Genomic DNA, 10254 nt, shown 5'->3' with positions numbered 1-10254 from the left:
CACTCAAAGTTATATACCTAGATTCTTCCTCTTTTTAATAAATCGATATTCAATTTTTGAAATCGATTAATCCCTCACTCACGAAATTGAACTTATATATATTAATTCAAGAAAGAAAAATTATTCGACACTAAGACCCTGTCCGCCGGCTAAGATTCCTTGATTTACAATATTCAAGTACAAGTAAATATAAAATTAATAACTGTGCTTAGAGTTGTGTTATTCTTAGTTATAGAGAGAGACTGAGACTAATTCAATAAATTGTAATTTAATTAACACCCTATATCGAGATGCGTACATATTGCGGTTCCGTGCGCACTTCGCGCAAGAAGATTGTTGTCACGTCATGATAACAATGTGGAAAAATTGTACTACTCGTTTTTTCAGCAATTACAGAGAGTTTAATAACAGTAATATACATTAAAATATCAATATGATAAAATTATGATAAAATGCAATGTTGTGTCTAATGCAATTTGGGTTCCACGCGCGAAGAAGGAAAGGTGTACGTCATCGAAAAAGTAACTTTATGAAATTTTATATTACGGAATTTTACTCGACGTATTTCGTATATTCAACGAAGGAGAAAAAGAAAGAGAGGAGATCTTAGAGGAATTCTACCTGCTAAACAAGATTCTCTCCCTAAACGTTCATAAGTTTAATTGGAACTTAAATTCCGCTACCCGCTTAAAATCGATTCGGATCGGAGATTTATGGCGATGAATAATTTACGAAGTGGATGCAGTTATACAATGTAGGACCAGTTAAAAAAAAAAAAAAAAAAAAAAAAAAACTAGTATTGTGGCTGTGAGTTCTTTAGGGGAATGCTGTAATAAAAATAATAACCTGAAATAGCATCCTGCAATTTATCACGATAATTAGACTTTATTTTATTCCGGTACTCGAGAACGACGACGACAACAACTTAAAAAACGACTAGTTTGTGTAACTTGCGCGAAATTCTTTCCCTCGAAAAGCAATTGGGCAACAGGCAGTCGGTAGTATACACGAATCTCGAAGAACATTATTAATACGATCTTCTCGGAAGGATCCTTGGCAATTAGCATAGCCATTAGTAAACGTGAGCGTTAGGAAAGCCGCAAGCAGCTGATTCATTCCAGCGTGAAGGAATTGCTTAAAGGCGCGACCTATTTGTATAATATAATTCGTATGTTTTGTAAGTAACGCCGATTAAGCACGGAAACATATGTTGGGCAATATCGCGCGCACGTTACACAATATCTTCGCCATACATTTGAGATTGAATCTCGAGTATGATTCTTTCGATTTATTATATATACACATCGATTTATTGCACGTATGCCGTATGTTTGCTGTACGTCCGCCGCGTATAGAAAGTTATTAATAATAATAATAAAACGAAACGTTATAGCAAACGTTGAAGCAAATAATTAGCAAATATTATTAAGCGAACTGTTGTTAATTATTTAATTAACAACAATTAATCAACAATCTTTAATTAGTAGAAATATTAGTGCAATCCTTGATTTCGAAAATCCGTACAAGTTGATATCAAAAGATTCGGGAAAAAAAACAATTTTGCTGTGGGAATTTAAAAGTTTGGTCAGATACAAATTTGAAAATTAATTTTATTGAATCATCAAAATTATTATGTAGGACGTTTAAATGTGACGAAAATAAACTGCAAAACCTTTTTATGTTTCGCAACCTATTATATGTTTTTGCAACTAATTTGAATGTCCCATAATTATCTTCCAGACCTGTGTCCAGTAATTTAAATGTATTAGTTACAATAATTTATATAATATTTAATTACCCGTCGCTTTTGTCAATCGCTTCCTTCGTAGTTCTATTTTTTAAATCCTGCTTGTTACTAATATTTACTATGTAATATTCTTCGTCGCTCAAAAGGATTCTTCTGCGTGTGGGATGCGATTGGGAAGCAATGGATTGTGTCGGCCTCGGTGTCGAACAAAGCGTAGGCCGAAGAGATCTCGCTTTTCAGCTTATAAATGCTATCGGTGCCAAAACGCTGGCAATATGAATATTTTGATTTCATGCCGGCTAATCTCAATGACCTCGCTCTTGATCGGATCGATGAAGTTGAGGATTTTAATACAGCATACTGATATCGATCGTTTGGGAATCTTGGCTCTTCTCGGTCCAATTGGTAGACAGTAATAACAAAATGATCTTGACCTCGGTTTCTGCCTTGATCTCGGCCTTCGCCAGCTCTTCATCTTTGCTCTTAGTCCTGATTCGTGCGGATGCCATCCCTCGAGTATGCCTTTGCAATCATTAGTTCAATTCTTTTCAGATTAAAATCTTAAGAAAAACATATAAATGTAATCTTTATATCGGACAGACATTGTGTTATAATATATCGAGAGACACGGGAAGAAGATGATTCATTGCGAACTCAGAAGAAAGATCTCTGGCAGAGTATTTAAAATCTATGCCGGATATGTGAGTGATGTAATTGTTACGAAGCCAACGGAACTCAATTGGAGCGATATTGGATACGTGACTGCGGGGCAACAGTCGGCTGAGAATGGCTGTAAACTGGGCACGGCTTTGGGAGGGGGGGAGAGAGAGAGAGAGAGAGAGAGAGAGAGAGAGAGAGAGAGAAAGAGAAAGAATACGTAATCCATAATCAATACCTAATGATAATTCGGGATCTATCCAAATTGGAGAAAGTTTATTAATTTTCGCACGCTGAAATCGCGAATTGCACGCGCGGAATATTTTGCTATTTTGCTGCTTTTATTGCTTTTGTTAAAAATAAGAAGAGAGTTTAGCGACGAGAAAGAGAGCTGCTTGTGTCTGCATAGAATATCTATTTAGTATTTTTATAACATTAATATATAATCTACTGAAAATAAATATAATTGTGACTTAACTTTTCTTCCTATATTATGATTATAATTCTAATAGGACAACTTCCTTGTTACACACTCACATATATTTTTGCCACTGTGCGCTGTGGTATCGCTATATTTAACTCGTAGCATGCTTAAGATAATTGTAGAAATAAATTGCAGAAAGAAAAGAACACTCTGTGACGGAGGAAAGTCGAATGTTGTTGTTGAACATAACTAATTGGGAATTTGCGTTATATAAGGCTGTCTATGCAAGAACTATGTGTTAGTTCGTTTTCGTAATGTGGATTATAATATCTTAGGCCAATAGGAAAACATATATAATACAGATGAGTGAACCTGTGTGAAGATAGCCCCCCAACATTGAAAAACATAAAGTTTCTATAGCTCATTCGATTGCTCATCGTTTGCACATGTATGCACATTTCGAATTTTCGTTTGCACACTTCTAGTAAAAAAGTTATTAACAAAACAAATTTCGTGGGGCCATCTTCACACTAGCCCCCCAACTATGAGTAAATTAAATAGAAAGCTCAATTGATAGATATTTGTTTGCACATTGCCAAACATGTCGATTTTTCATTTGCACACCTCTAGTTAAAAAGTTATTAACAATTAAAGTTTCAGAAGCGAGCGACTACGGTAGATGAGATAGAAACAAAAATATTATGCTTAAAATGATATTATTCGACAGATTTTTGTTTGCGTGAAGATGGCCCCACGAAATTTGTTTTGTTAATAACTTTTCTACTAGAAGTGTGCAAACGAAAATTCGAAATGTGCATACATGTGCAAACGATGAGCAATCGAATGAGCTATAGAAACTTTATGTTTCTCAATGTTGGGGGGCTCTTCACACAAATTATACTTCCCACATAGTTTTTCCTCATATACTTCCCACATTGTTTTTCCCATACACTTCCCACATAATTTTTCCTATATACTTCCCGCATAGTTTTTCCCATATACTTCCCACATAGTTCTCCCATATACTTCCCACATAGTTCTTCCCATATACTTCCCACATAGTTTATCCCATATACTTCCCACATAGTTTTTCCCACATACTTCCACATAATTTTAACCAAATAATTCCCACATAGATTTTCCCATGTAGTTCCCGCATAGTTTTCCCCCCATTTAACGTCCACATAGTTTATCCCATGTAGTTCCCATATAGTTTTTCCCATCTTCTTCCCACATAGTTTTTCCCATCTTCTTCCCACATAGTTTTTCCCATCTTGTTCCCACATAGTTTTTCCCATCTTCTTCCCACATAGTTTTTCCCATCTAATTCCCACATAATTTTTCCCATCTAGTCCCCACATAGTTTTTCCCATCTTCTTCCCACATAGTTTTTCCCATCTAGTTCCCACATAGTTTTTCCCATCTTCTTCCCATATAATTTTTCCTATCTAGTCCCCACATAGTTTTTCCCATCTAGTTCCCACATAGTTTTTTCCATCTTCTTGCCACATAGTTTATTCCATTTAGTACCCACACAGTTTTCCCATCTACTTCCCACATAGTTTTTCCCATCTTATTCCTACATAGTTTTTCCCATCTTCTTCCCATATAGTTTTTCCCATCAAGTTCCCACATAGTTTTTTCCATCTTCTTCCCACATAGTTTTTCCCATCTTCTTCTCACATAGTTTTCCCATGTTATTCCCACATAGTTTTTCCCATCTTCTTTCCACATAGTTTTTCCTATCTAATTCCCACATAATTTTTCCCATTTAGTTCCCACATAGTTTTTCCCATCTTCTTCCCACATAGTTTTTCCCATCTAATTCCCACATATTTTTTCCCATCCAGTTCGCACATAGTTTTTCCCATCTTCTTCCCACATAGTTTTTCCCATCGTCTTCCCACATAGTTTTTCCCATCTTGTTCCCACATAGTTTTTCCCATCTTCTTCCCACATAGTTTTTCCCATCTAATTCCCACATAATTTTTCCCATCTAGTCCCCACATAGTTTTTCCCATCTTCTTCCCACATAGTTTTTCCCATCTAGTTCCCACATAGTTTTTCCCATCTTCTTCCCATATAATTTTTCCTATCTAGTCCCCACATAGTTTTTCCCATCTAGTTCCCACATAGTTTTTTCCATCTTCTTGCCACATAGTTTATTCCATTTAGTACCCACACAGTTTTCCCATCTACTTCCCACATAGTTTTTTCCATCTTCTTCCCACATAGTTTTTCCCATCTTCTTCTCACATAGTTTTTCCCATGTTATTCCCACATAGTTTTTCCCATCTTCTTTCCACATAGTTTTTCCTATCTAATTCCCACATAATTTTTCCCATTTAGTTCCCACATAGTTTTTCCCATCTTCTTCCCACATAGTTTTTCCCATCTAATTCCCACATATTTTTTCCCATCCAGTTCGCACATAGTTTTTCCCATCTTCTTCCTACATAGTTTTTCCCATCTAGTTCCCACATAGTTTTTCCCATCTTCTTCCCACATAGTTTTTCCCATCTTCTTCCCACATAGTTTTTCCCATCTAATTCCCACATAGTTTTTTCCCATCGTCTTCCCACATAGTTTTTCCCATCTAACGCCCACATAGTTTTTCCCACATAATTTTTCCCATTTTCTTCCCACATAGTTTTTCTCATCTAATTCCCACATAATTTTTCCCATCTAGTCCCCACATAGTTTTTCCCACATAGTTTTTCCCATCTTCTTCCCATATAGTTTTTCCCATCTAGTTCCCACATAGTTTTTCCCATCTAACGCCCGCATAGTTTATCCCATGTAGTTCCCACATAGTTTTTGCCACATACTTTCCACATAGCTTTTCCCATATACTTCCCACATAGTTCTTCCCATATACTTCCACGTAGTTTTTCCCCATATACTTCCCACATTGTTTTTCTCATATACTTTCCACATAATTTTTCCTATATACTTCCCACATAGTTTTTCCCATATACTTCTCATATAGTTCTTCCCATATACTTCCCACATAGTTTTTCCCATCTAATTCCCACATAGTTTTTTCCATATACTTTCACCTGTGTGAAGATAGTCCCTCAAGACTTTGTTAATAACTTTTTAACTAGAGGTGTGCAAACGAAAAATCGACCTGTTTGGCAATGTGCAAACGAATATCTATCAATTGAGCTATTTTTTATTTAATTTACTCATAGTTGGGGAGCTAATGTGAAGATGGCCCCCCGAAATTTGTTTTGTTAATAACTTTTTTACTAGAAGTGTGCAAACGAAAATTCGAAATGTGCATACATGTGCAAACGATGAACAATCGAATGAGCTATAGAAACTTTATGTTTTTCAATGTTGGGGAGCTATCTTCACACAGGTGATGAGTGAATTGTAAAACATAATAATATCTGAAAAAATATAAAATAAATATTATAAAAATATATACGCATAAAAATACATAGGGATTAGCTGTACTAAAATTTTTATTTAAAAAATTATTATTGTGAAATTATAATAGCTATTCTTGCTGGCGACACTTCTGTAGCTGAATATTTAATCTATTGTATAACTAAAATATATTCAATATTTATTAATCTAAACTTATTGAAAACGGAGAAATATGGAAAAATTTGTCCAAAAAAATAAATATTTTTTGGATAATATTATAGTATCGCTAATTCGTCTTATTTTACTCCGAATCATAATGAAAAGAATGGGTTTGCTAAAGTGTCTAAAAATTTTGGCTAAAACTAGATCTAGAAAATAATCTTGTTGAAACAACAAAATTATTATATAGGACACTTAAATATAATGATAATAATATAAAAATTTTAGCAATTAATTTGAATATCCTACATAAATATTTTTGTAGCCCGACAAAATTATTTTCAGATCTGTGTCTGATTAAATTTTTAGATACCAAAGTATTTTCAACAAAAATGCCCTTTCCATGTAGTATATTTATATTTTCAATTATTGCTTCAATTATTTATTGAATTTTGTTTTATAGTTTAATTATAGTTATTATATTATTTCTCTGCATAACAATATATATACATATATGCACACACACACACACACATATATATATATATACATAGAGCATCTACTCTTATGCATGTAACCCAGTTGATTTCGATGTATGAAAAGGTGAAAGCAGATTGTACGGAATAATCCATGAAGAGAACTCTCGTGTAATAAAGAGAAAAAGAAAGACAACGATCTCTCGAACGCTCGAGTTCTATATATGAATCTGGAACTCAGTCTTGACAGCGGATGATAGAATTTAAAATCTTTATTTATGAGGGGTGCATCTAATGTGATTACGATACAATCGGTTATTATTATGCTAATATGCGTCATGTATTTGCCAAAGTGGATTGCCAATTTTTTAAATAAGAGGAACTGGTATAAAAAAATCTCTGAATGGTCTTGCCAATCCTCGACTTCTTGCTCATGTATCATTTTGAATCGTTTTGATCGTGAAACGAGTCCGACGATATCAATCTATTGTTATTCGTTTTGTTGAAGAGAAACTGAAGTCAACTGTAACACAGTAAACTGCTGGCTGTAGAGGATAGGCGAGAAAGTGGCAGTGAATTTTTAAAACTTTCCACGTGAAAGTGTAAGCAAAGATGCTGCCTGCGCAATGAACATTCTATAAAATGGCTGTCAACTTTTTTACGAATCATCTCAACTTCTAGAATTACAGATTAACAGATAATTAATAAGTAAATTGAATTGAATGTTTTTAATAGTTCATACGTTAAACAGTAATGATAAAGCAATAAACTGGAAACGAAGAAGTTGTTAAATGTTAAAAACGAATTTTTGTTTTTGTTAAGTGCGGCTATATTTTTCTATGTATTAACTAGACTTAACAGCTTCGATTATCCCACATGTGATAGAAAGAGACAGAAATAAAGCCGTTGTTTGGTGACTATATGCATATGCATACTGTCTGTGAAAGCACATGACTGAACTAAATGTGTCCACGTACACCATAGGAAAACTCTATATTGTGTGATTTATATCCATATAGCTGCAAGATTTAACAAACATATGTTTATATATCGCAAAATCACTCCGATAAACTTGGGCTTAAGATCTTATTCTGTCCACATATGTTGCGAGCCTCTATTGTCTGTCTATTATTAATCAATATAAAATAATATTGATTATATTTTCTTAGAATGTACAAAAAATAATAACATATATATATTTTATTTCTAATGTACATAATCGAATTAGTATATTCTACTCGGTACATTCGATCGAAAATATCGAAAAGAAATCAGACAATAGAGAACAATTTTACAGGACATCTTATCAAATTTTCGGGGTTTGGTATCAAAATTAAGAAATTTACAAAAAATGGAATTTCATTGATTAATTTGGCATCATCAAGCTTATATATAAATATTAAATAGATTACACGTAGGATTATACATTATAGGAATTGGCCAAGTTACAACGGAAATTTCTGTAACGAAGATTGCTGGAATCTGTTGCTGGCTAGTGTGCCATGTCGTTTTTTTCACAACTAAATGTGCTAGGTCAATGCAACAGCGCATAACGCGCTCGTTGCAACAGTCCACGATGAAGACCTGTCATCTACCTGGTGCAGCCAATTAAAGCCATGCCCATCCTCTTCCTGTTCGTTTTTTCGATCTCTACAGCTCGAGCCTCCGCGAATTTCTATTAAAAACTATTGATTTTTAATACTAGCTTGTCATTGATGACAATTATATGCATGATCATAATCCAACTCATAATGTAAATGGAAAGGAAAGAAATAATATAATAATAGATAGACTAGAATAAAATTCTAGTTGTTGGCATTGAAAATTGGGTGTTTAAAATTGCTTTACACTACTTGTAATTATTCTATATTCTATATTCTGTTACATAACATATTAGAATACAATTCGAAAAAAATAACAAGTCAGAAATATAATTTGTCAGTTTTTAAGAATTTAAATTTTCGAGTTTCAAATTTTCAAATTCTTTATAATTCTAGAAATTCTCGACATCATGTTTTTGGAATTTCTAGAAAATTTATTGAATTTTAAATAATGCAACTTGTTTGTTATTATAAAACATATATATATATATATATATATATAAATAATTATATTCTTTTGATATTCTCTTTATTTTTACGATTTTTATGAAAAATTATGATCTTAGAGAATATATTTTTATTTATTATACTTAATGATGAGCATAATGAGCATGAGGATAAGTATAATGGGATATTTAGTACAAAATATTATTAACACATTTTCATTATATTTTTAAAAATTACAAAATATACATTATTAGTGATATATATATATATACACATATATATATATATATATATATATATATATATATATATATAATCTAAACTGTTTTATCAATGAAAATTATATACATCTAGGAAATTCTGAATAAATTATCTTAGACACATTTTACAATGTTTCAAAAGTCATAATGAGACATTGGATATCATAAATTATGACATAAAATGCTATACAACATCTTTCCGATAATTTCGATAAGACTTTTTAGAATTTTAAGAGTCTTAATTAATCTTTGAGACATTCTACTGGATGACTTTATGTCATAATATTTTCTGGATGACTTTTCGTAATCTTTTTCATAATCAAATTTTATTGATAAAAGAATGCATATTAAAAATTTTACTTTGAACATATGTTACATATCTACTAATTTCAATAATAAATGCTCTTTTAATAAAAAAATTTTAATTTTCTAATTTTAATTAGAGTTCAGTATTTTAATGTGTTCAGTAAACAATAGTACATAGTCATGTAATTTGTCCTTGACACAATTCTAATCCTATCATTTTCCTATTGTTACGTTATCATGAGAAATTTCCCAGTGCAAGTATAATTATTATAAATGAACGTGTGGATAACTGCATAGACAATCCGCGAGAAAAATGAAATCGATGCGTCTAAAAAATATGCTCGCGAAACAATATAAAGTAGCCTATAAATACACATGAGAGAAGTCCTATGAAATAAGAAATAAGATATAAATATTAACATTATTGGGAAAGAATACAAAGTCATATTTTATAAGATAATTAAATTATGTAAAGAAATGTTAGAAAAAAATAAGTTTTCAACAAGTTTCATCAGATTGTCTCAATAACAACAAACAAAAATTTTAATTGAATATATAAAGTACAACGCATAATGCTACATTATTTGTCATACTTTATACTATTAAAAATTGTAATAAATAAAGTTTACAGAACTGATAATGTATAATTATTTTGCATTTAAATTATTACCTGTATTATCCAAAATTTAATTTCGCACATAGGAAATCGCATATCAATTTGCATTTTAAAAAAGAAACTTATTTCAATATTAATTAAAAAAAAGATTGGCTTGTTTTGCAAATATATAAATGTTGTAATACT

The 10254-nt window shown here is 32.0% G+C and overlaps 1 long non-coding RNA gene across 1 annotated transcript; it reads right to left on the bottom strand.

The window, feature by feature from the left end:
* Window positions 1-378: 378 nt before the first annotated feature.
* Window positions 379-3209, bottom strand: LOC148935906 (uncharacterized). The gene is made up of 2 exons (XR_016139723.1): window positions 2942-3209; window positions 379-2269 (listed from the first exon to the last, which is right to left on the bottom strand). It is a non-coding gene; the product is annotated as an uncharacterized LOC148935906 (long non-coding RNA).
* Window positions 3210-10254: the final 7045 nt, after the last annotated feature.

The sequence above is a fragment of the Pogonomyrmex barbatus genome, unplaced genomic scaffold, assembly GCF_055798465.1.
Source record: "Pogonomyrmex barbatus isolate J1 unplaced genomic scaffold, ASM5579846v1 scaffold3, whole genome shotgun sequence".
Lineage (NCBI taxonomy): Eukaryota > Metazoa > Arthropoda > Insecta > Hymenoptera > Formicidae > Pogonomyrmex > Pogonomyrmex barbatus.
This window is presented reverse-complemented; position numbering and strand designations above follow the sequence as displayed.